Genomic DNA, 25,048 nt, shown 5'->3' with positions numbered 1-25,048 from the left:
TCATCTCAATGAAAGCTATTTTAACAAAGTACAGCAGACAGACAACTAAGACCAAATTAAGCCCGGGCTTCAATGCAGCATGTAGCCTTGGGGTTGCTGAGCCAAGAGAGATTTCTAAACGTAAGCCATATGCTTGCTCTGTCTTTCAAATGTTCTTTTAGAGCGTGTGTCCCATTTTCCACCCCTGTACACGGTCGTTCTGTTATGCATGGTAAGCACGTGAGTTGTTTAGTGTCATTTTCTCCAGTGGAGTTCTAGACACGAGTTTTTATGCTGTATTTTTAGCAAAGTACCTGGGAATGATGGAGTGATAGATCAACAGGTTGTATCAAGATTTTGATATCACTGAAAAAGAAAATACAGCCTGTATTCGGATAGCTCTCAACTCTTTTCTCTAGCAGTGCAGTAGCAAGGAGTAGATGCGACTTGGATTTTGCTGAAGAAGAGATGTATTTAAGTATTTGGTTGACTCCAGTTGCAACATCTGCTCATTTGTAGAACGACTTTCTCCTGGGCTTCTTTTCAGACCAAAGAGCCTGGTAATGCACGCAATGAAGCAGTTTTATCTTAATGATTCTTTCCTGTTAGAATTTGGTAATTGGTGTAAGGAGCAAATCTTTGTGTTATCTGAGAGCTGGAGGGAGAACAGGGAATTGTAGCACAGGCCTGGAAGAGGTGAATGCTTTGCAGGCTCAGGGTTTGAGAATTTGTTCTCTTTCCTGGTGCTGACTTCCACACTCATGACTTCGTGGAGCTATGAGGACTCAGCCAAAGTGGGGGGACTGTGTTGGTCCTGTGGGGGGTGACTGATGCCTCGGCTCATTCCATCCCGTCCCGTCCCATCCCATCCCATCCCATCCCATCCCATCCCATCCCATCCCATCCCATCCCATTCTGTTCTATTCCATTCCATTCCCTATAGTACCTTACAAGCACTAGAGTGTTTTGTCTCTTTAGCACACAACCCCTTGGTCTGAACAACTGAAGTGATGACAAACTTGTGGGTGTGCAAAAGCAGAGTTTAGCTCCAAAGCTCTGCTCCGAATAGTTAAATTTGGCAAGAGATCTATTTAGCTTTAATGCAAGGCTCATGCAATCCGTCTTTTCTCCGCATCCCATGCACACTCCCACCTCGTATCAGCAGACCCAGATCTTTATCGGTAATGGCTTCTGGTGAGAGAAAAAAAAAGCCACCACGTTGCTCTTAAGTATTCATTTTCTAGGCCAACAATAACCCTAGCGTAGACAAATAACTCCCTCCTAGTTCCTATGGAGAGAAGTGTTAGACTACACAGACAGTGAGGTCATTCATAGTCACTATTGTTTCTTGATAACCCAATTAAGAAAGTGCAATTTATCTAGCCTGTTTCCATTTAATTATCTAATTTGTCTGAGTGAGCCGGACTCGCCATCTCCCCTGCACTGCAGGGTTGCTATCGCACCATGGACCTGTTCTGCTGCGTGCTCCCCAGGTGCTTTTCATTCATTTGACCTATAGTCATAGACAGTTATAAATCAGGAAGGTAGAAAGAGCCATCACATTGCTTTCCCTTACTTTATCATTGGGGGGAAATGTGTGTGCTAGATTGAGAGCCACAGCGCGCTATTGCCCTCTTACTAATCTAAGAGCAAACTTTAATAAAGATATTTTATAGTCTTCCGTTTAGAACTAAAGATGGCTTAAAAAAAGGGGGTTGTGTGTGAGGAGAAAGATTTGTCACTGTGGATGTGCCATAATAAAGGCTCAAACCCACCAAACTGCCATCAAGAAGTTGTTATTAATACCCGTGTATCACTGTTACGAACAGGCTCTAATGAATGCTGTCTCTGTAAATACTGTATTTCTGTGGTTATGACTGCTGCCAAATGCACTTCTGGAGATACCTATCTGAAGCAGAGGGATAATTTCAGATGCACAGCCCGCTCCAGCTCTCTGAAGCTGTACAAATGAGCAGCTGAGCTGCGGGAGGAGCTGGTGGTGTCTGTTTCTCCAGGGTTTGTTCTGGATTCCTTCCTGCTGTATCGTTTCATCTGGAGCTTTCTCAGTTGCGATGCTCGGTTCCCGGACTCGGGGTGCACTCGGTGCAAGGCAGCGAGGTCGAGGCTCGTGGCTCTCGTTGCCTTTCCTGTTCTTACTGAGTGGTGATTGCTGTCTTTGGCTACTGTGGAGGGACGGGCAGCTCGGGGCTGCTCTGGCTGCAGGGTGTGTGGCTTTGCTTTTCCTCTGAAGCTGTTGGAGCTGCTGCTATTTCTGCAGAGGTGTGTTCTGCGCTACTTGAAGTTAACCATGAACCGTGCTATCTGCTGCTATCATGGAGCTTTGTTTGCTCTGCTACAGTCCTGTGCAGTCCAAGCAGGTGGACAAATACCGGAGCAGGGTTTGGCTTTGTTTGTGTTGTGTCGTGTGGGTTTCTTCCTCTCGCCTCTCCACCCCTTAACCCTATAGCAGCAGCTCCCCTGTGCTTCAGGAGAGTGCTCCGTGCTGCTGATCCCGCCTGGGGCCTGACATTGAGACACCAAGGGAATCCTGTAGGAGCTGGGATTCCTGAAACTGCTTCTGTTACCAAATGCGCATCGAAATCTGTCCATCCAATTTCCCAACAGTTCTTCTCAGAAGTTTCAAGCTCAAAAAATTCCCATCTGTCGGCCCTGTCAAAATACAGTGCATTGTAATAACTTGTCTTTCATATCCTGCATAGAGAGCAACAATGGTGAATTTCAGCTCTGCCACTAATGCATGGGGATCAGCAGAGCCCATGCTTCAGATTTCCTGGAGCTATTAGCAAAGCTTAGGGCCAGTGCTAATTATGCAAAATTCCTCCACTCAGTATGCTCGTGGCCTGTTGTCAGTTATTCTTCTTGTGTAAATGCTGGGTTATAGGATTGAAAGTACTGTTATATCTTGAATTAATATTTTGAGCTTTCTCTCAGCAGTCATTCTTGGCTAAGAATGGGGTTAGAATTATGGAATCATAGGATGGTTTGAGTTGGAAGGGACCCTTGAAGGCCATCCAGTCCCATTCCTCGCAACGAGCAGGGACTTGCACTGTGTTTGCTGGGCATTTCTCAGGTTAGTCAGTAAGGGTGGTTTTCATGACAGTGGAAAGTACTTTTAAAATTAAGATCTGCTTTGTTATTCCTCTTTAAAAAATTGCATATTCTCCTTGAAATATGGCCTTATTCACAAAAAAGCACTGAAGAAGATACTGCTTTCCATGGAACAGCTGGCGCTGTCTGCACAGCTCTGCTCGGCTCTGACTCAGAACATTTCTGCCTGTTTCTTAGAGCTTGGGGCTGTCCTGTTCTGACGAGGCCATGTCTCCAAGGGTGGAGTATGAGGGCAAAGCTTCCTCTTCTGCTCCCGAAGCTGAATTCAGTGCCAGAAGTAATGAATTTGCCTAACGTGTGTTAGAATAGAAACAGGCTCACCAGTCACAAGTGGTCACACATCTCCTCCTCCATATTTGCCTCGTCCTTCCATCCCTTTGGTGCAGCGTTTCTCAGAGCTGAAGCCCATCTCTCCCCATGGACACGCAGCCCCAGCCCCTAACTCTGTGCCCGCTGTGGGGCGCACCATTGCACGTGGGGTGGGACCACCTTCCAGCCCAGGTCCCGCAGTGGCTGGGGGATGTTAGGGGTGTCAGCATTGGGCTGGGATGGAATGGAAAAATAACATATATATATATATATATATATATATATATATAAGGAATGGTTGTCATCTTTGCATCTGCGGTTTGATTTGTGCTTGGTAGCACAATATTCTCTGCTAAGTGCTTGGCGGAACGCCAGGAATTTGGAAAAAAAAAATGTTTGTAAATCCTGAAAGCTTCGCATATTTCTCCTGAATGATTATTAGCGCAAATATTTATACTGTGAAAAGACAACAGGCGTTATTTGTTATCCTCCTGTTGAAGTGCTGGCCGGCCGAGGCAGCGCGCTCAGCCCCTGCAGGTAACTCCTGTGCTGCAGTGCTGGGCCCCGTCCTGCTCCCACTGTGTGCTCATGGGAAGGGACCTGAGCAGCTGTGAGCTCCAGAAGGCTTTTCAGGTGGCCGTGGGACGATATCTGCAGCGTGTTATGTGTGATACATAAGTGCATATTAAGTCCTGCTCGTCCATGTTTTTGGGCCTTGCTGGCAGGGCAGGAGGGGCTGTTTTACCCTCACTGAGACATCTCACTGAACTGTTCTTCCCCTCCCCCATGATTCCGAGGAACCACCAGACTGCAGTCTGCATCCTTTTACATGGCACAAAGCCTGGGAAGGATCCTGTGCTCATTTCCATTATGATAAAAGACAAAACAACTAAATTAAATTGGAAGCAATCTCTGCATTACACAAGTCTGCATACTCCAAAATTCTCAAAACAAAAGAGGTGCATGGGAAGCCAATCACCATCGGAAAGGAGGAAAAAGTGTCTCTGGACTCAGACTTTTACTGTTCCTTAACTCAGAACTGAAATATTTTAACCCCTCCACAGCCAGAGCCGTTCACACTGCAGAAAGCAAACCGCAAACCCCATCAGTCTGGACGCTGCTTGAATTTTGTGCTGTTAAGAAATGCCCGTTTCAGAGCAAACGTGGTTGCAGCTCACGTCAGTGACTTTGTTGCAGCGTCTGAAGCCGCAGTTTGCACGTGTTCACCGGAGGGATGTGTTAGCCAGCTAGAGGGAACATGTGCTAGTGAATTGGCAATGTACAAATGCAGAGGAAATCCAAAACTGTCTTCTAACACTCAGTCTCCCTCTTTTTTTTTTCCCCCCCCTTTAAAGAAAAATCGTTGAAACTTTGAAAGACTAGACTATTATTTGTTATGGTTAAGTTGGCCACTGACCCACTGGCATAGAACACCATCTTTTGCAAGAAGTTGTTGCTAGATTTTATTTCGTTGGAAATGGAGGAATGGAAAAGTTAACTGATCAGGTATCTTGCCTCATCCAATTTAATTATTTTAAGCAAAAAAAAAAAAAAAAAAAGAGAAGGTGGTTGCGGGGTGGGGGGGTGCGAATTCCTCGGAGCTCAAGTCACAGTGTTATTGTCAATTCAAATTCAGCGAGCTTTTCTGCCTGTCCCTTGATGCTGAGTGGAACCTGACCCTATGAAACAGAGCTGCTTTACCTGGCTCTGCACGTGTGCGCCTATGTGCTCTGAGGGCAGCTGGAGGTACTGGCAGCCTTTTGAAGAGATGGAGCAATTTACATGGATTTATTATTTTACACGAGAACTATTTAAAAAAAAAAGACGTGTTTGGATAGGCTGGAGGTGAACTTTCAGCCTTTTCCAAGATCCAGAGATGGTCTTTGTTGTCTACTTGTGAATGAAGTGTTCTAATTCTTTGTCAGGTCATAAATTCACCTGCATTGGTTTCTCAAGAAGCAGATTTTGCTGCTGGTTGCTCGGCGTGATCTGTTGTTCAATAGATCTTGAATTACTGAGGATGGGATCAGAGATAAATGGTGCAAATGCTGCAACCCAAACCCAAACTTTGTTACTTCTGCAGGCTTTGCTGTTTGAGATGACCATGATAGAAAATATTTTGGCAGAAGTGAAGTCATCTTGTAACAAGTCTGTGGTGCAAATGCAGTATTTGCCTTTCCAAGAAGGGGGGCAGGAAGGAAGAGTTTGCATTTGGAGGAGTATTTTATAAAAGCCTTTCAAACAAGACTCGAGCATTCCAAGTTCTCTTGGTAGACACGCCGTTACCTCACTGCATCTCCCTCACGGCTGATAGATTGCAGCTTTGTTTCGATAACGTACCCATGGCGAGATAGGCGAGACAAAGCAGGGCCTTTCTCGTGTTACAGCAGTGGCTACCCTCAGGTAAAGCAACTCACTTGTTCATAAGTTGACCCATTGACCTTCTAATCACTGACAAATTATCTCATGCTTTATTCTACAGTCTTCATTATGCACTGTTATTAAACAGACTAATTTCTTTTTTATTAGGACAGGATCACTGAGGTGCAATAATAGCCCTTTGCAGCAGCTTTAGTTACGGGTTATGGCAGCATTTGTGTGATTTTTTTTTATATAAATTTCAGTTTATTTCAGTAGATCTTACTGCAGTTCTTACTGCAGTTCTTCACACGTCTGTGCTGGGGAAAGCGACACTGGGCTTTCAAGTGTCGCATTTTACACAATGTTAATGTTTTGAAAGCTGAAGCCCCTGCTGAAGAGGAAGGCATCCCTTCTCCCTGAACTAAGGGACTCCCCCAAGGCCTTCCCCAGCCCTCCCACCACATGCTGGGAGCGCCATCCCGGTCAGATGCAACGATGGGACTGGGGGGATTTGCAGGGCTCTGCATGCAGATGGGTCGGGCTGCTGGCAGACCTGCTGCACTGATAGAAGCCGTGCCACGCAGCCAGCCGTGCTGTGCTCTCTGTGTCCACACAAGGGCTTTGTACAGGTGGAGCTACTTCTACAGAAGGAGGTTTGTATGCTGGTAAAACCCCAATATGAGTGACCTCGCTAATCGCTGATTGACAGGGTAGTCTGAAGGCTGAGCTCTACAGCAGACTTTAAGTAAGTCTGAAGGGAAAAGAGCAGGAAACATGTTTTGCCTAAAATAACAGAGATAACTTGATGTTGCTTGCATGATATTTTTTAACGTTTCCCATCAGTCTTTTCACTAAAGCATTTCCACTTTTTCAAAGGATTTATTGTGAAGGTATAGGGAGCATGGGGGAGGGCAAACAAATTAGGGGTTTAAAATTACTATTACATATCTTATTTTCAACCCCCTTGACTGAGATCCTCAGTTCAGAAGGAAAGAAATCAATGAACCATGGTCTACATTTTGAAAGAGAACTAGTGAGCTTAAGTTTCCAATATTAACCATCTTAAAGAAGCCCAATTTCTCAGAAGGCGACAAGTACCTACATAGCGTTCTACACAGACATTTCCATTAGGATGTTTCAGATGGGCTAGTTTAAAGCAGTTAATAGTGCTTGATAAGCATTTATTTCCTGGTGTCCTTTTGGCTATCAAGGAGGAAATGTTTTGTACTTGTTAATTTGTAATGTGTCAGAATTCCGAATCTGACTATTTTGCCCTTGCTTTTCGCCAAGTACATTGGCTATTTCTCTTTTGGCATTAAAAAGATGAATTTATCACATAGAACCTCTGCGGAAGACCAAGGCATATTGGAGAAAACTCCAAGCAGAGAGGAAAAATGTAGGCTCAGGTGACAGCATCGTTCAGCACAGTTCCAATAGAATCAGAGAACTGTTAAGGTTGGAAAAGATCTGCAAGATCACCAAGTTCAACCCCATCCCATCCTCACCATGCCCACTCACCGTGCCGCATCTCCACCTACTGTGCTAGGGGGTTACTCTTTGGAAGGATGACGGCCTAAAGTACAAGAACCTTTCAGATTGAGTTTGTTGGTAATCCCTGTAAGACTGGACAGTGGGGACACAACTGGGTGCTCATCAGTACTATTGCAATGCATTAATGGCTGTCTGTTTAAAACCTCTGCTTTCAAACAAGGACCTCAACTCGAGTGCCTAAACCCAAGTTGATGCCAAAAATGGAACAGAAGTCTCTGGTTTTTAGACATGCAAGTTGTGTGCTCCTTCCAGTGCTTCTCATCCCTAGCAGCAGCTGAGGGCACACATGTTCCCATGAAACCCTACATGTTTGTAGGATTAGATTTAACCGGAGCAACCCGTGATCTCTTAGGAGCCCATCAATGAGAATGCACGGAACAAGACTGGATGTGTTGAGTAGGTGAACTGCAGGGAGTTCAGCCTGTAGCAGCATGAGAAGTGACCTGGTGATAAATTAATTCTCGCAGATGCGTGGTATTTTTCAGACCTCTGGTAGGCATAAGCTGTGGGTATTTTAGTCCTAAGAAGTCTTTTGTTATGAGTTTTAAGAAAAATAAATCAAGTGAAATCAAAGGCTTGGCGTTGCATGATGGGAGCTATATGGAGATTGTGGCTGGTGATTAGCATCTCTCACAAAAAAGTACTTTCAGTTCAGGTTCACAGAATTATTTCCCCGTTATCTTTGTTGTCGATGGCATGATTGTATATAGATTTCCACAGTAGCATTCTGTTATTTTGGAGTAAAAGGGACCTGTTGTATTGTTTAAAACGCACTTGTTCCAATTCTGAGCGCTTTCCATCTGTTTTCCTATTTCCTTCCTCTAGATAGGAGCAGCATTTCCTCCCCTTCTTGCTCTGCTGGAGGGAGATGCAGTGCGGAGCCGTGCTCAGCCCGGAGCTGTAGGAGATCGCCCAAGATTTAAGCCCTGTCTTTGGGAAAATAAACCAGAGAGAGGGTAGAAAGAGTTACTTTTATTTCAGAGGCTTTTGGAGAAAGGCTGTGCGGTGGTGTGCACCACAAGGAAACCTGGATAGCATAGGGTCACTACGAGGGGTGGCCCATGGCCGTGGTGAATAAGGGTCCGTGGGGGCAGAGACCAGGAGAATCATCCATCTCTGGTGCCCTCTGGTCATCGTTCTGTGACCAGTTTGAAGACAAACAGAGCTCAGCCGGGCCATCGGCCACCACTTGCCTGGGTGAAATGGAAGTGAGGGAAGAAATGGAGAGGAGAATGGGGGAGAAAGGAGAAAAGAAAAGCTGGGGGGCTCGGCCCCCCGGGCAGTGCGCAGGGCTCTGTCTGCCGCTGACCCCCAGCTGCCGGGGGCGGCTCGGATGTAACCTTGTCTTCCCCTCAGAGCTGTATGCTGTAATGGAGTTCTTTAAATTAATAATGCGTAAAAGGAGATTTACACCGCAGTGCTAAAATATTGTCTTTGCCTTTTATTCATGCATTTGTCACTGTAATCTCTAATAGAGGTGTTCAGTGGGGGGATAAATAATGAAGGGTAAAAAATTCTGTCATAATCCAGAGCCATTTGCAAATTCATCACCAATATTCTTTTGGAAGCAGAGACAGAGGGAAATGAAAAATATATAGTGGTGCTAATATATCTCACTGATTTCCTTCTCCCATTTATTCACAGAACCTACTTTGAGCTGTGATAGAATGTGAATCCTAGGAATTGCCATTCCTTTCTAAAGACGAGTCTGAGGCTGCTGCCGAGCCTCCCCAGCAACAGATTAAATATAGTCAATGAATACTTGGATAACGTACTTCATAGTGGGACAGAATGCACTTCCCTTGCATGTTTTGGTTAATTAGGGCTTGTTATCCTGTACAAAGAAGAAAGCTGTAGCAATTCCTTGATATATAAACTGCCAGGAAAGCTCTATAAGGTGTGTTAAAAAGAAAAGCAGGAAAGTAAATGCCAGTGTTTCAAGGCAGGGATCCTATAAAGAATTGGTGTTTGTTATTGCATTATTACGAGTACGAGTGATGGAAATAAGTCAGAAGAGCCACCCTGAAACAGATGCAATGTCTCATGAACTTCAGATTCCTTTAACCTTCATAGAAATGTTGCAACTCCTGAATTTTGAAATTGTGGTCTTAGGACAAAGGAAAATGTGTTATTGCAAAAGAGATTCCCTTGTTGTACTCCCCGGGCAGCCAAGCCTACGAATTATTACAAAATTGAGAGGGTAAAGACTTATTTTTATACAGGGATGATGTGTGACATTGCACAGGGGTTATGTGGGCAAGGTCATGACATAGCACGGGTTACTTATACGTGAAGGTAAAGCTGAGTGCAGGGCTTCTCTGTCTTTTACCAAGGCCTGCAAGGTTGCCCTTGTGCCAGACAGGGTGTTTTGGTCCGATACAAACCGGCTGCCATGGCATTCCTCGCATCCAAAGCAGCAAGCTGCAGAGGAAGCAGTGAGAGCAAGGAGCTGCGTTGGTAGCAGCGGGCACAGAGCTGCCAGCAAAGAGCACTCTGTGTGGGGTGATGCTGTCTGCTTGCGGGTGATGTTTTGGGGCACGGGGTGTTTGGCCCTGGTCTGGCTCCTCACGTTGTGTTCTGCAGCTCGGGAGGCTGGAAGTGCCTGGGCTTAATGGGATCTGCTGTTTGGTGTGTGATTGCTCCCTGCTGCCAAGCGGGGCTCGCCTCGACCCAGCCAGCAGAGTGAAAACAGAATGTAGTAGCACCGTGCAGAGGGGGGGAAGATGAAATATATCACAAGATAATAAGAAAATAAACCATTAAAAGGCTCTGTTTCCTATTATCATGTGGTTTTATGTTAATGAAGTTGTTCCAGGCCTGTTTGAGTTTAACTCAAGCAGGGGAATATGAGTAATATGAAAAATATGTGGGGATGAAGACCCTAAGTTAAAAAGTCTGTGAAACATTTAATGTTTTCATTCACCATGCATTTCAGAAGAAGATATAAAGCAGCCAGAAAGTGGTACGGAAAAAACATTAAGAGCCAGATTTTCCTTTTTGTGATCTCCAGATTGCTGCATCTGCGCCTATGGAAGGAGCCCAGTGGACATGGGCAGCGGGGGAGATGCTGAGCACAGAGCCCTGAGCTCAGGGCACTGCACTCGTGGGAATGCCTGGGTGAATTCTGAGCCCCGCGAGAGGTGATAAATTGCTGTCTCGAAGCAGAGGGTCTGTCCAGGGTTGAAATGGTGGCGGTGGTGTTTGTAACAGCTGATTGATTTATAAAAGAAGGGGAAGACGTGGGAGGTAGAATGAGAAAGTTGCTTTGATTAGAAAAGTGGAAAACGGTGAAATATCCAAAGAGAGACTCGAACATATATTGTTAAAGTGCTTTCTTTCAGAAAAGTCGAGACATTTAATTCTGACCTGAAATGACCTGAGTTTAAAAAGGGAAACCGGAGAGCAGGAAAGCACTGAGATGTCCCAGGTTTGGAAAAACAGGTTCCGTCGTGAACTGAGTTTTTTGGGTTGATCTAAAAGTTATTTTATTCTGTTTTTCTTCTTCTTTTTTTTCCCATTTAATTCAAAACCTTGGGACAAACAAAAATCTGCTGTGATTTCCCATGCATTCATCTCCTGAAATGAATTTTTGCTTTGGGAACGAAGGCATCTGCAATCGGGGATAGCGGGGATCTCATCCACGAGTTGGTTGGAGAGAATTTCTTCCATTGCCTCGTGGGGCAGCTGCAGGCTGCTCACACGGCTGTAAGGAATGGCTGTGCACCAACCTCCCCGTTGTTTCTCCTCCCTTTGTTAGAGGTGTAGGGGTCCAGAGTACAGACCTAAAGCACGCAGAGGTGCTGCAGTTGAATCGGGGAGCTGAGTTCAGTTGGAAGAGCTGAGGAATGTCGGGTTGCTGGCAGAAAGGAGCAGCGAGGAGATCCTTCGCTGCTGCCTCGGAGCTGCCTGGCTGTGAGTCCTGCCCAGCCCTCGGGTTTGCTCAGCCAGAGGAGCTTAACAAGGAGTTCTGCTTTCTGTCTCCTTGCTGGCTGGAACAAGGGCAGTGATGCTGGGGGTGCCAAGCCTACACCTTGCACCAGGCAACGAGAGAAAATGGGCTTTTCTAAAGCCAGCCATCCGTTTTCTTGAAGGAAAATGTTTTAGGAAGAACTTATCACTAACCCAAGCTAGGATGGATGCTATGCAGCTTAAGTTTAAGGTGTGTGCTGCAGCCTGGCAGTAGGTGGGGCAGGGCAGAGGAGACCTTGTGCTTTGGGGCTGTTTTGGGACAGCTTGGAACGTGAGTCACTCCACCGTGGTCCACAGCTGAGCAAAGGCACTTCTAGCAGGAGTGGAGTAACATGGGAGGAAGGGATGTTGTGTCGTGTGCTGTTCTGCGTGCGGAGGATGTAGGGTTGTACTGAGCTGTATAGGAAATCCTTCCAGATTCAGCTATCAAGACTTTAGGAAATGTTCATAATCAATGCTGGAGGGCATAACCAATCTGAATAGGTGGGGAATGAGGTGGGGGATGGAGGGGCAGCAGCCATAGCCCTGGGCACTGCCCCGAGCTCCTGCAGCAGAGCCTGAGGAGATGGGACCCAACCAAGGGAAGCTCTGCTGGTCTCCAAGGGAGAGCTGCGTGCCCCAGAGCCAGGGTTACGGTTTGCACCTCCATCAGGTCTTGTTCCTGCTTTGATGTCTACATTCTTAGAAGTTGTAAATGGGACAAAACGGCTTCGGGGTGGAGGAGTCTAAATTGGCACAAGGTGGGCACTTGGGCTGTCAGCAGTGCGGGAGGGGGCAGCAGATGGGATCCCTTACAGCCCAGTTATTACTGTATCGGAGCTGCAGCGCTGAGCAGGAATATCACCTTGCCTTCTGTTTTGCTGAAATGAATTAACTGACAGGAAATCATGGATTTCCGAACCCAGCTTTCCTCTTGACATTCCTCACTGCAAAAGGAGAATTAAACCGGCGAAAGGGAGTAACAAGAAACAGGTTCTGAAATGATTGGGTACGGCAAAAGCAAACCATCGTCAACCTGCTCTGAGCAGCTCCTCTGCGTTTGGAAATGGTTCTTGGGGGGGAAGATGGATGGAGGCTGAGGGGAGTGGAGGGCAGGGTGAGGTACAGCCTTGGTGATGGGGGGAGAACCCACCGAGCGCTGCTGAAAATTCACTGTTATTGTCCCTTATTAGGACACAAATGGGGGGAAAAAAAGCAGCAAAAACTTCCAGAACAGATTTTTGGAATTCTCGCCATGGTTTTATTATCTCCATCACTTTGAATGGTCTCACTGTTGCGGCTGCTGCAGTGGGAGTTGTGCATTGATGGCACAGGGCACGGCTGGAGGAATGCAGTTCTTAACCACTGCTTGTTCCACGCAGCGGGAACATGCAGGTCTGCTGCAAGGAGTCCTCCTTGTCCCCCTCATCCCCTTGCCCCATTGCATGTGTAGGTCTCTGTGTTCGCACAGGAACTGCATTTCTTCACATTTCCCTTTTTGGCTGTTTCTGCCGACAGTGTTTTTGTGCACAGCGTTCAGAAAGCTGAAATAGAAGCTGTGATAGAACAAAATAGTGGGGACTGCACTCCAGAACGCGTGTGTTACAGTGACAGCCCCTGTCCAACTGTTGCAGGCACACGTGGAGCACTGTGCGGACTGAAAGCAGCTCCCAGATGGTGATGGCTGGGAAGTGGGGTGGGGGCATTCGTTGAATACCCCGGGAGATGGGGGCAGTGGGAACTGTCAATGGGAGAGGGCTGTTGAGAGGAGCTGTGGGCAAGCGGCTCTGCTCCCAGGGATGCTCTCGCTGTCTCCTGTGCTGTTCTCTCTTAAAGCCAGGCTGCTGCATCCCACTGAAAGTCCAGGGAATGGGCTTCTGCAGCCACCCAGACAGTTAGAAATTAATACCCTGTGCTTACTGGAAGCAGCGATTTCTAGCAGGTGACTTGACGTTTCTCCTTTCCTCCTCCTCTTTGTGCCTTTGCTCACTCTCCATGTGCAGCTTTTGCTGCACCGTTCCTATCCAATTTCTCCTTCCCTACCCCTTTTTCTCCCTGCCTCAGCAGCTTAAAAAAAAACAAACCAGCCCTTTCTTTGCGAGCCCTGTGGCTGTGCTCTCCTCTCCTCTGCTCGTGTCCCAGAGCCGTGCTCGGGTCAGCAGCGAGCTAACGCTTTTGTCAGCGTGATTAATAGCGCTGTGGATTGTCGTTAATTCACTGGCTAATGACTGCAACTCTGGCCGCTCCTGGAGTAATCGGGTGATGTATGTGGGGAGCGCGCACCTCATGGCAGAGGTGAAAATCATTTCGACAAGTCAAATATTGTCACAGGGAACAAATGGCTCTCCCTGTTAATAAAAATTAATGAATTTTTTTTACCGCTGGCCTGCTAAATGAAGCTGTGGAGTGACTGAGTGGAGGGGACAAGCTCGGTGGAATTAAGCACTTTATTTGATGGTTAAAACTATAAACATCTTTATGAGGGTTGTGATGGGATGTGGTGAGCGGTGGGGTTTTGTGTTTGTTCCAGAGAGGTTTGTTCAGATGCACCCCGGCTTGGTGAAAGTTGTGTTTGAAAGGGAGAGGGAAAACAAAGGGGTGGATGTGATAACATGGAGGTGAGGGCTGAAGGTGGTGAGCGTGGGCATGGGCTGAGGGTGAGGAGCGATGGGACGGTGCCATGCTCATGTCAGCAGAACCCTGGGACGTGGCAGAGCTGCTCCTTGGCCACCCGCTCAGTGGTGGGCTGCCCGGGGTGGACAATTGCAGGGCAGTTGGGTTTGGCTTCAGGAGGACTTCTTCCCCCAGAGGTGCTGTCTGTGCAGCGCGTGGCTCACCTGGGATGCAGCCCTCGTGCTCCAGGCCGCACGGCGGTTTGGTTCCTTGCTCTGCAGGTAGTGATGCAGTGCAGCAAAATGTCACCGCCTCATCCACACGTGAGCATTTAAGCCACGTAAATGAAGCTTTGGATCCCCTTTTCAGATCTGGTCCCTGGAGGCTGGCTGCCTCCCCTGGCAGGAAGGCTCGTTGGTTTGCTTGCCTTATGCTGCTGTGCTTCCACAATGTCACATCTAAATTCCCGTATGGCTCACGATGCATTTTTTCTGTGTGTAGTATATTCTAATATACTCCTCCATAACCGTCACTGAAAGATGTTTTTAAGACTACGTGAATCGGAGTGAAAGTTATCAGCTGGGCAGCAGGCATTTATTTTTGGATCTATACCAGGGGAATACATGGCTGGCCATCGCTCCGCATGGTAAATACGTGAGCCAGGTTTCTCCTGCTCATCTTGCCCTAAGCACTGCAGTCTTTGCTGTTGCACCTTGACCAGCCCTGACATGCGTCTCTTTAGCACGGCCGTGCGGTAGCTGAAGAGTTAAGGCACAAATAAAATCTCAAGTTCAGACTGTCAGCTTAGATAGTGCTTAGCAAGGGTCGAGGAAAAAAAAAGCCAGTTGTGATTTAGAAGAAAAACAGTGAGATTTGACCAATTCCATGGAATACCTTTCTTTGCCCCAGGGCAGGTGGAAGTGGTATATTAACCAAGGAATAGAGCAGAGGAGGAAAAAGGCCAAATCACATTTCTTTGAAACAAAGAGGCTTTTTACCAGGAACAAGCCTTGATAAAAATTACAGTGGCATCGCAAGTCATTTCACCCGCTCGGCCTGGGGCTATATTAAAGCAGTGAGGAAATAAGGGATGCAGCAGCCCTGAAATACAAATACAGTAGTCCCGGGAGCGTTTTTAGTATAAATAATCCTTTTTAGAATAATGTAGTGGCTTTAAATAGGGCCAGGTGGTGGGTGCAGCACCCGGGGTTGCCTTGGGAAGGGGCAGAGGGCGGCGGGGCGGTGTGCTCTGTATGTGGGTATGGGCACTGCCAATGCCCGTCTTCCTGTGCTGCCGTGTTCTCCCATACTGCCTCTTACGGCGGAATCTAATGAAATCAGCTTAAAAATAATGATGTTAATGGATGGATCTGTCAAGCTGAGCCGTAAGAATACTTGGTGTGACTGGGAAGTTGAGTGGCTCTGAAACTGCCGCAGAGTTCCCAGGAATTGGGTGGATTTCCAGTGGAGATCGTGAGATTCCTACAAATGTATCAGCTGTTGCTGAACGGCTCCTTGGGCACCTCCTGCAACCCATCAGCGAGCGCTCAGAAAGCCCAAATGCATAGCAGTATTTGTCACAGTGCCAGGGGAGGAGTGCATGTGGGGTGACGTCCCATTGCCTTTAGTGGAACTGAGCATCGTTCCTGTCCTAAGTTTTACAGATAAATGTAGGAGCACTTCCTCAGTCAGAAGTGGCTTTGCAGACAGACCTGGCATACCTCTAGGTCAGACTTTGCTATATTTCCTGCACTTGTGTACTTGAGCGAGCTGGAAGTTGGTCGTATGATTTTGCCAGAGGTGTGCCTTGGCCAAAGGCACACCTGAGATTCAGTGTTGCAATGTTTGTCCCTCCATGGAGCTCATCATCAAGTTGTGGTAACTGTAATGATGGAAGATCCATGGGCAATTCCTGCTCCTAAAGGCTGTGGGAAAAGGACCACCTCTGTGCTCACCGGGCTCTGCAGGGGTGCCCAGAAGATGCTCAGGACATGTAGAAATGCCAAATATTTGTGGCTCTCGTGGTCTCAAGCTCACCACAGGGCTTTGAGGGAAGGTGAGGGTGTGCAGGAGCACTGGAATAAAACCCCAAGCCAGGTAGGGGCTGACATTAAAACCCCACTGCATTCCATGTGCTTTGGAGGGGATTCCATAGAAAGCATGAAAATTGTTTCCAACTGATTTTTTTTTAGCAGAAACCTTTGCTCACCACATCCTGCCTTACATTTCCCATGGAGAAATGTGTCCCTGGGTCTGCCTCCCATAGGCAGGGACTCCGTGCAGTCTGACAAGCTTACAGCCCTGAACACAAGCTTGAGGCAGCGGCAGGACCATGTCATCAAACCACTATTTCTAATCAGGAAAAGCTGAGCATTGAGGAACGAGCTCGGGAGAAGCAGCCTAAGGTGGGGAGCTGCCAGCAGCGGGTTTTAGCCATGGGATGTTCCTATTGGGATGCAGCCATGGGATGCTCCCAGCAGGTTTTAGCCACGGGGTGCTCCCATGTGGATGCAGCCGAGGGATGCTCATGGTGTGTCTGCCCTGTCAATCCTACACAGCTCAGGGAGGACCAATCCCAGCGATGCAGTGGAATTTATATTCTGCTGAGAGGTCTTGAGCTGAAAGGTTTGGTTTGATTTAACCAGCACAGATGTTATGTAGTGGATCATATGGGAACTGGTCTGATAGAGGGGTTGTGCATCTTCTGGTGTGCTGCTGCTCGAAGTTAAAAGGATGTGAGACAAAGACTTCCAAAGACTGAATTTAAAAACCTTTGCTGGGCTCATTCATTGGAACAGCTCAACAAGTTTGTGCAGAATTGTTTTTATTAAAGTAGAAGTTGTAGGTGATGAAAAATAACCCGGGCACAAGGCCTGAAACATCACTGTGGAGGTTCGGTGATTTTTGCCTATCTGAATTAAAATACATACGTATAAAAATAGCATTATGAGCGTTGAGGAGAGCACTTTGCAGAGTGCAGTGGTGGTAAAGGCAGTCCGGAGCCATTTCTCGCTGTCTCTGCAGAGCTCTGCTGTTTGCAGCTTGGCGTAGAATGGGAGAGCTTCACTGGAATGCTTTTGGCCGGGGATGGAAAACCCAACGGATGCCGTGGCATTGAAATGTGTGCCTTGGTGGTGCTGACAACAGAGCTCTGCTTTTGACACCCACCTCACGGCTCAGCCCTGCGTCCCGCATTGATTCACTGATTCCCTTTATTCCGCATAGTCTGCTGACACCGTCCCTTCCCTCCCCCCCCCCATCCCGCGCCCGGGGTGTGTTTGTCTGGCTCACGTTAGGAAATAGAAATTGTTATCGATTAATATTAATATTTAGCATGTTTGTGAAAATGTCTTTCCCCACCGCTATTAATCTGCGGTGTTAATAGTGCCGGGAGTCCTGTTCTGGACCCGGGGGAACCCACAGTGAGCAGAATGACAATGAGACGGTGACAACAGCCGAAAAGCTTTCACTTGGCAAAGATGTGAATTCCAATTGCAAGGTCTCCTTTTGGAGGCTTGCAAATGCTTTATTCCTGCTCTGTGGTTTGACGTCCAGCGCTGAGAGAAATGCCCGGCTCCATTTGTTAGTTTTTGGAGAGCTGCTCCGGCTGCATTTATGTATTGATTCTAAATAGGTGCCGCTGCTCTCAGTGGGGAGATTATCTCGCGATGCCTTTGAAAGTTCTACTTTGCTGCATTTCCAACAAAAGAATTTCTGCCGAATTGGAGCATTTCCACACTTTTATAGGTTTAAAACACGGGCTACTTTGAAGCAAAAATAAGCAAAACTGCCGCAAAGCAATTAGGATTTTTCTCTCCGAATCGGAGCGTTGTCGTCTCCTTTCACCTCTTCCTCTCCAGACTTGTGTTTTATGGCATTACTTCCATTTCTCCACTGTTTGGTACAAGTGTCTGTGTCGTATGGTGTGCATTTGGTGCGACGCTTCGTTGGAGCTGTTCTGCTGTAAACAGCTGAGGGAAAATCCCAAAGAAATCCCAAAGGCCCCTATTTTTCCGGTGGCTTTAATGAAGAGATAATAGAGCCCTTTTGGCTCCCAAGTGCCCACTGGGTGTTGTCCATCCAAGTATGCATTGAATTAATTTTTCCCCATCCGAAGAAACGTCACCTGAAGTTCAAATATAAAACACAATATCGAACACGGGGATCAGGTGAAGGGTAGCCATGGACGACGACGTCCTCTGAAGAGTCTGATTCTAAAAGGACCTTATGTGGGAATGCTTGTGATGCTCAAACCGACTTGCACTGGAAATATAATCCTGGCATTTAGTGGAGAGCAGTTTGGACCCTTTCCCCGCTGCTTTTACTAGAGGCAAACACATGTTAAGGAACACACTGAAATACTGTTTCAGGCCATATTCTCTATTTCTGCCAGCAGAAATCCCATAATAAAAGAAAACGCTCATTTCTTTTTTAACCAAAAACCAAACGCGCTGTAAATCTCTGCAGTCTGTTCTCCTAGGATGGCTGCTGTGCTCAGTCCTGGTGTGCTCCTACACCTGTGACACAAGTTAGCTTCTGCTTGCTTTGCATCAGTAACCCGAGCTGCTTTGAGGGGTGTCATTACAATGAAGACGAAACAGACTCCGAGTGCGAAACCTCAGTGTGGTTGAGTTCCCTCCCAGTGCTTTTCCTTCCCATTCGTCCTGTCCCCTCCCGTCTCATCCCTCACTGTCTCCCTCTCTGAATAACTCTGCAGTTCATGGTATTCTCCAGGACTAAATTGTTTTTTAATGCGTTCCACAGTGGTTCTGCATTAAATCGGGGAAGGCGCGTGCATTATGTCCCGAAGCAGCAATGGCACAGCCTGCAGGGGCTGAGCCATAGGCGGAGGCACTCACTGTGCAGTGACCACAGAGCTCCCACCCACGAGATGTGTTTCTAGGTTGCTCTTCTCTGAAATTCCACCCAGGGAAGAGGTAAAACTCGCATCTCCTCCTGCCTTAATTTCAATAGTGTAAATAAACAGGGAATTCCGCCAGCAGTCCCCTATGCTGTGTGTTGGGGTCACCTTGTTGGCGTGGGTCAGGTGCTGCAAGGTGCTGGTGTTGGATTGTAGTGGGAGCGTGGCAGTCCTGCATGGAAGTGTTATGGGATCAGGGCTTCATTACCTGTTTCCAGATGTCTCTTCACAAATGGAGCATCTCTGTGCTGCATCACTTTGGCACTAAGGCACGTTGGCCCAACCAGTGTGCCTTTATTTCCTCTGTTGTCTTCCAGCTCAAACAGCTTATGAAAAATATGGGTTTTCAGGAAGGAATGGGAGACGTTTCTAAATGGTCATTCAAAGGAAAACGTAGGTTCCTCTCTAGGGCACCTGGGGCTGCATGGAAAACCTTTTGGAGTGCTGCTCTACATCCCAAGGCCTGTGCAGACCCAGCCCACATGTGTGCTGCTTTGGCTGTGTGCTGCCTGTCCTGTGCAGGGGCGTGCATGGGCACCTGGGCTGCTGGGCTCCGCACTGCTTGCAGCTGCAGGAGGACAGCCTGCATAGGGCAGCGTGTGCTGGGTGCTGATGCACAGAGCTGCAAAGTGCTCGGACCCACAGATATCAACCTCATCACCCAGGGCAGACAGATAACACGTTAGGGACGAGCCTTCCCATCTTCTATTGTATTTCAGCTGTGGCCATCAGGTGGCAACCTGATCACTGCGATGGTTTGCTGCGCACAGCCCCTGCCTGCTGGGTGCTGCTGGGTGCTGCTGGGTGCTCCCACCCCCAGCCCTGGATGGGCAGCACTGTGCTGAGAGGCATTGAGCACATGATGCATAAGTGCAGGTGTTTGCACTCCTGGCTGAACCAGGCTGTGATGCTGGCGATTCCTCCCAGCTCTACTGGGCTACAAAGCAGTCCTAAAAATGTTTGGTGTTGTTTTTCCTGACAAAAGATGCCGAGTGTGCAGCAAATGGGTGCAGACCCCACAGTCAGAAACATGCACAGCCGTGTGTCCTGGAGGGGTGACACATCCCGTGCCTTCTTGCTAACATAGCACTGCAGCTGGATTTTTTTCCTGCTTGGAAGCAAAGCAGGAATGCAGCATGCACCTGTAATCCTTCTCCTTGTCATTTAGCAAATGACAGTGTCTGTGGTTGGGTTTTTTTTCTTTACACGTATGTTGCATGAATATAAAACCACTTCTCCAAGAGGGATCCTCTGACCTGGCAGCGCTGTGGACTTCAGCCCGCTGTTATTTCACCCACAAGTGAAAATGGGCAGCTTTTGTGAGCATCCCGTCCTGGAGCCGCCTGCCAAATTTCAGCCTGGAAAGTCACCGTGTGTCAGCCAACAGCACAATGCCATGGAGTATGACAAAAGTGTTATGGGCTCAGCCCTGCGTTCTCTTTGCTCTTAATATCCCCACTGCTCTCGCTGGGAGTTCTGCCTGCAGAAGGAATGGAGCTCTGGGCCCGGGTTTGTGTTTGCTTCAAGGTCGGTGGAGCAGCTCGTTGTGTGCACTGCGGGTTTCCCAGCTGGGATGCTCTGGGGTTGAACGAGATCCTGGGGCACCTCAGATAAATGGGCATTTCCATAGCAGGATTGTATATTCTATACTAATATTAATAAGCATATAAAAAACCAAATCCGCCCCCTCCCCCCAAAAACCTCACCCTCAATCTGGCACGTTGTTCCTTTTACCAACATTTCCTTTAACATTCGATTTTTTCCTTTCATTACAGCTGCTAAATAGATTATTCATGAGCTCTCTCACCAATACTGAAGCAGCACCCGCATTGTTGCAGGACCCTCATTGGTGTCACACAGATTTTAAGCCTGTGCCCATATCTGATTATCTGTGGAAACAACCTTTCAATGGCTCTTTTTTACAGAGTAATTTCACTAGTGAGCTTTGAAGGACTAATTTTAGTTTCATGGCAATAACAATAAGGTCAAGTTGTATTTCTGTAGGGCTTTTCACATAAGCAGACATTCCGCAGTGCTTGCCACTAGGAGAGGGGCAGACGTAGGACAGCACGGTTGTCACCATTAAGTGACACACAAGTTAAGTTGTGGGGAAACTCAGTGCAACTGGAGATGGTTTCTGAGCTGCAAAATGTGCTCTGCCTGTATTTCAGCTCTCGTGTTGCAGCTGGAGCAGCATGGAGGGGAGTGCTGGGGGGGACAGATGGCCCTGAGGGCAAGCTGGAAGATGCTGCAGTGATTGTAGCACCGTCAGCAACGTGATGAGCAGAAATCAGGGAGGTTTCGTAGCACAGAATTAGTGTGAGCAGATGGATTCCTCCCAGGTGCATCAGCTCTAACCAGAAGTAAACCCCAGCTGCTGAACCTGCCTGAGATTCCTGGGATAGCCGTGGCCCGGGAGGATCTGTGCACACAGCTGTATGTTTTAGTGACATCTAGCTAACATCTGGGGAAGCTCTTTTGGAGCAGGACTCAGTGCTTCAGTGCTTCGGAGCTGAGCTTATACAGCGAGTGCTACAGGAGGGTGCTTCTGAGTGCCCCTTCTGAGACACATACCTCGAACTGAATCCCCCTGCCTTATTCCCAGCTATTATTCTAAGCATTTAAACGTGTCACTGTGACAGAAACCAATCCAACTCACAATATCCACGGGCTTCAACTGGGCAAAATTCCACCCTTCTTCCTCTGAGACGCATCTTTCCATCGTCTGATACAGCTGTGTGCATTGCCGTGCACCTGTTTGCATGTTGCCCAATGGGTGCTGGTGGTACTCGTGCTGGGAGTTGTTTCACTCCTGAAATGGCCACAATGCATTCAGTGAAGCTGCTTGGGGAGAAGTGGTCGTGTTCCCCGTCCTGGGCCCTCTAAGGAGACTCACTTTAGTGACTGAAAAGGCAGAAGGAGGAGATTACCTGCGCTTAAGGACTTCTCCTGAAACACGGAGTGAGATCTGGGCTCTGCTTCAGAGTAAATTCCGATTTAATCAGAGCTGGCCTGATTATCCCATATCAGAGACTGAATTATCAGCGCTCAGAAGTGAGGTGTCTTTATACTTGTGTCATTTGCAATTTTTCACAGGTCATGCTCCACTAAACCTGGTTTTGCTTTTCAACTCGGTTGGAATTCCTGTTTCTTAAGTGCAAAAGAGGCTAATCATAGAGGAGAAAATAATTTGACTTGCTAATACCAGGAGAGAAAACATTTACAGCAACCACAAGTATGTTCAGGATTATGGAGCACATAATACTTATGAAAGCGTGTTTCTGGTGACATGTTTGAGTAAGGAGGGTTGCACTTTCTAGCAGAGGAAACGTTTGTAGGCTGCAGCAGGCAGTCCTCTGTGCTCCAAAACAGCCAGAGCAGGAAAAAAAAAGTTGGCAAATGAATCGAAATCCTCTTCTCTAGCAAAGCCTGCTGCTGGGCTGCTTAGGCATGAGCTCAGGAAAACCTTTATTAGGCATTAAAAGAGAAAGAAAAGGAGGAGGAGATGTGCCCTGTGTACAGAAGGTGCGTGCTGAGGATGCAGGAGATGCTGCTGTTGTGGTGGGCAGTGGGAGCTGGAGCTGTGCTGGGTGCTGCTTCCCCATGCAGCAGAGCTCAGCCATTAGCATGCACTGTGGGAGTCCCTCTCGATTCGCCGTGCCCACAATGGGGCGGTTGTTGGGCTTGTTATCATAGTGGGAGCTACCGCGCAATGAAAGCACAGTCATGCTGCCTCATGTTTAATTGAGAGATGGCAAATCTGTTCCCAAAATACTTCAGCTCCTTGTATTAGATGACAAATGTGTTTTTCTTTTCCCCTTCATCTGTTTCCCTCCCCTGCCCTTTTTTTTTTCTTCTCGGATGAAAAGAAGCCCCGTTTCCATTCCATTTGAATGTTGTAGCCTCACAGTTGGCTCCTCCTGCAAAAACCCCCAAACCTGATGACCCTCCGAGTCCACCATGCTCAGTGTCAGCCTTCCCATCCCTTACGTACTGGCCTTTTTTTTGGCTCTCTAGCATGCTGAGAACACCTCCCATCTCATGTTTCTCAGGGTCCTTCCATGCCTGTGCCGATGCTTGGCATCATCGCCGCCTCTGCCTAAGACCGGTTTTATTCCCAGAATCTGAAATGGAAATTTCAGCTGATTATTTGGTCAATGCTCGTTGCCTCCTCAAAGCCTGCCTTTTTCCAAGGCAGTTCATTCATCCGCCTTGGTTGCTTGCCACTGCTTTTGCACCGTTCACTCTATTAAATTTGATGCTGCATTTCAGTGCACCTCTTCTAGGAGCTGTGCCTCGAGACTACCTTCTTAGAATAATATTTTGGTGCATAACTAACCACTGTTTGCAATACCTTGAGGTGCTTTCCCCTCCGGTAGACACAGTATCTTTTGTTTAGTATAGAAAAGTTGGGCACTAACAGACATACATTTTTGCTCTGTGAACTCTGGAATTGGAAGGAAATAATAGTGCATGCTGAGCTTCAATTAATGGTGAAGCGTGTGCTATGAAGCTGATGCACTAGCTAATGAGAAGACTTGTATGTTTTATTAATTCAGCATTAATTTGTGATCAATAACTATGAATTTTTTTTATGCTGTGGCTGCAACTAACTTTCAGTGCGTGTAATCTGAATAGGAACTGTTTTTTCTTTATACAACCATAATTTCTTTGTGACTGGTATGTTTTGTTTTTTTTTTAATTAGAGGGAAACTTCATTGATGAGCCTTGTGCACTGGGAAGGCAGAAGTAAATATATGTGTGCTAATAATATAAGCACATACATTGCATTTCAGACATAGGAAATATAAGATGTGAGCCCAGGTCTGCTCACAGAACCCCCACTTATGGTGTTGAAGTATCACACTCGGTGTGATAAGGATCTCCAAATCCCAAGGCCCTGTTGAGCACTGTGGTCTGAAGAGGTGAATGCATCCCTGGGATGAAAGCTGCTGGCTTCAGGAGCGTTCCTTTGGAAAATTTCCTTCTCATGGCGTAATGCTGGGATCCTCTATCTGGTTCTAACACGGGTAGTTCAGAAGAGCTGTTGAAAAACCACCAGTGGTTCAGACAGGAGTCTTAAAAGGGCTGAAAATGCATTTCAGTGGAAGACATTCTATCCCATGCAGCTTATTTGAGAGGTTAAGAGGTGACATCCTCAAAAGCTGACAAGGGAGAGATGTGGAGCGCAGAGGTAGGAAGGAGGCAGCGGATTGTTTGCAGCCTAAAGGGCTGTATGGTGGGGTGAGCTGGGGGCTGGCCCCATGCCCTGTGCTCAGAGCACCTCCTATGGCCTTGTCCTTTGCTGCATCCTGGTAATCACTTGTGTTTGGAAAGTGATGGAAGAGGGAGGGGTGGCTGAAGAATATTTTTAGCTCGTACAAGCCAATAGCATACCAGAAAATGGATGCGTGTTGTTACAGGTTTAGTAGTGGAATTGACTTGTAGTTCTCTGAAGTGCGATAATTTGTGCTCACTGACATAGTGCTCATTTCCTAATTGTGTGGGGAAAAACGAAGCGTGGAGCCCCATGCAGGGTGAAGGCTGTTCACCTTTGGCTTTCCCTGTTTGGTTGTGCACCCCAAATGCACACACGTGGGCAGCTGCCCCTATTCCCCCTGCAGCAGTTCCCAGTGCTGTGTTGGGCACTGAGCTGTGGGGTTCCAGGACTGCCCCAAGGATGCTGAGCCCCACAGCTCTGGCATTGCTTCTAAAGGATGTGGTTTCCAGCTCTGCTGGCAGTACAGGCAGCTCCCACCCGCATATTGCCTATCACTGTGGGGCCAGAGCAAAGCTTAGGCATGAGCATCACCAACCCCAAGCATACAGAGTCTCTTTACATTTGATAAAGGAAGATGAAAGCTCTTCAGATGGCTTATGCTTTGTGGTTGTAGAATCCGAAGCCAGATTTTACCTTAATTACTCTTTTCCTTTCCTCTTCAAAATACATCTGCCCGGTTCTAACAATAATTGGTTGCAGAGAGCCTCGAGTGCACCTCTTCTGTGTGTTCTTCCCTTTCTGTTATTGCAAGACAGCCGACACAGCTCGTGCTCCTTCCACCCTTCTGAGCACAGTGCAGGCAGTGTGGATGTCCTCACCACAGCCCCACCTCAGTTCTGTAGGACAGAACTGCCTTTTTTCCTGCCCCTACTACCCTTAACATGTGTGAGCTAGGCTTTGTGAAACTTTGTCCCGAGAAGAGATTAACTGATGTTCACGTGAGTGTTTCAGTGTGT

General features: G+C 47.4%; 1 protein-coding gene across 4 annotated transcripts in view; it reads left to right on the top strand.

Annotated features, from left to right (window-relative positions):
• PRDM16 (PR/SET domain 16) overlaps positions 1 to 25,048 on the top strand; it is a 398,575-nt gene that overhangs the window by 250,605 nt on the left and 122,922 nt on the right. The gene's annotated exons all lie outside the window — the stretch shown is intronic.

The sequence above is a fragment of the Gallus gallus genome, chromosome 21 (assembly GCF_016699485.2).
Source record: "Gallus gallus isolate bGalGal1 chromosome 21, bGalGal1.mat.broiler.GRCg7b, whole genome shotgun sequence".
NCBI classification, from domain to species: Eukaryota; Metazoa; Chordata; class Aves; order Galliformes; family Phasianidae; genus Gallus; species Gallus gallus.
Note: the sequence above shows the minus strand (reverse complement) of the source record. Positions and strands in the feature narration are given on the sequence as shown.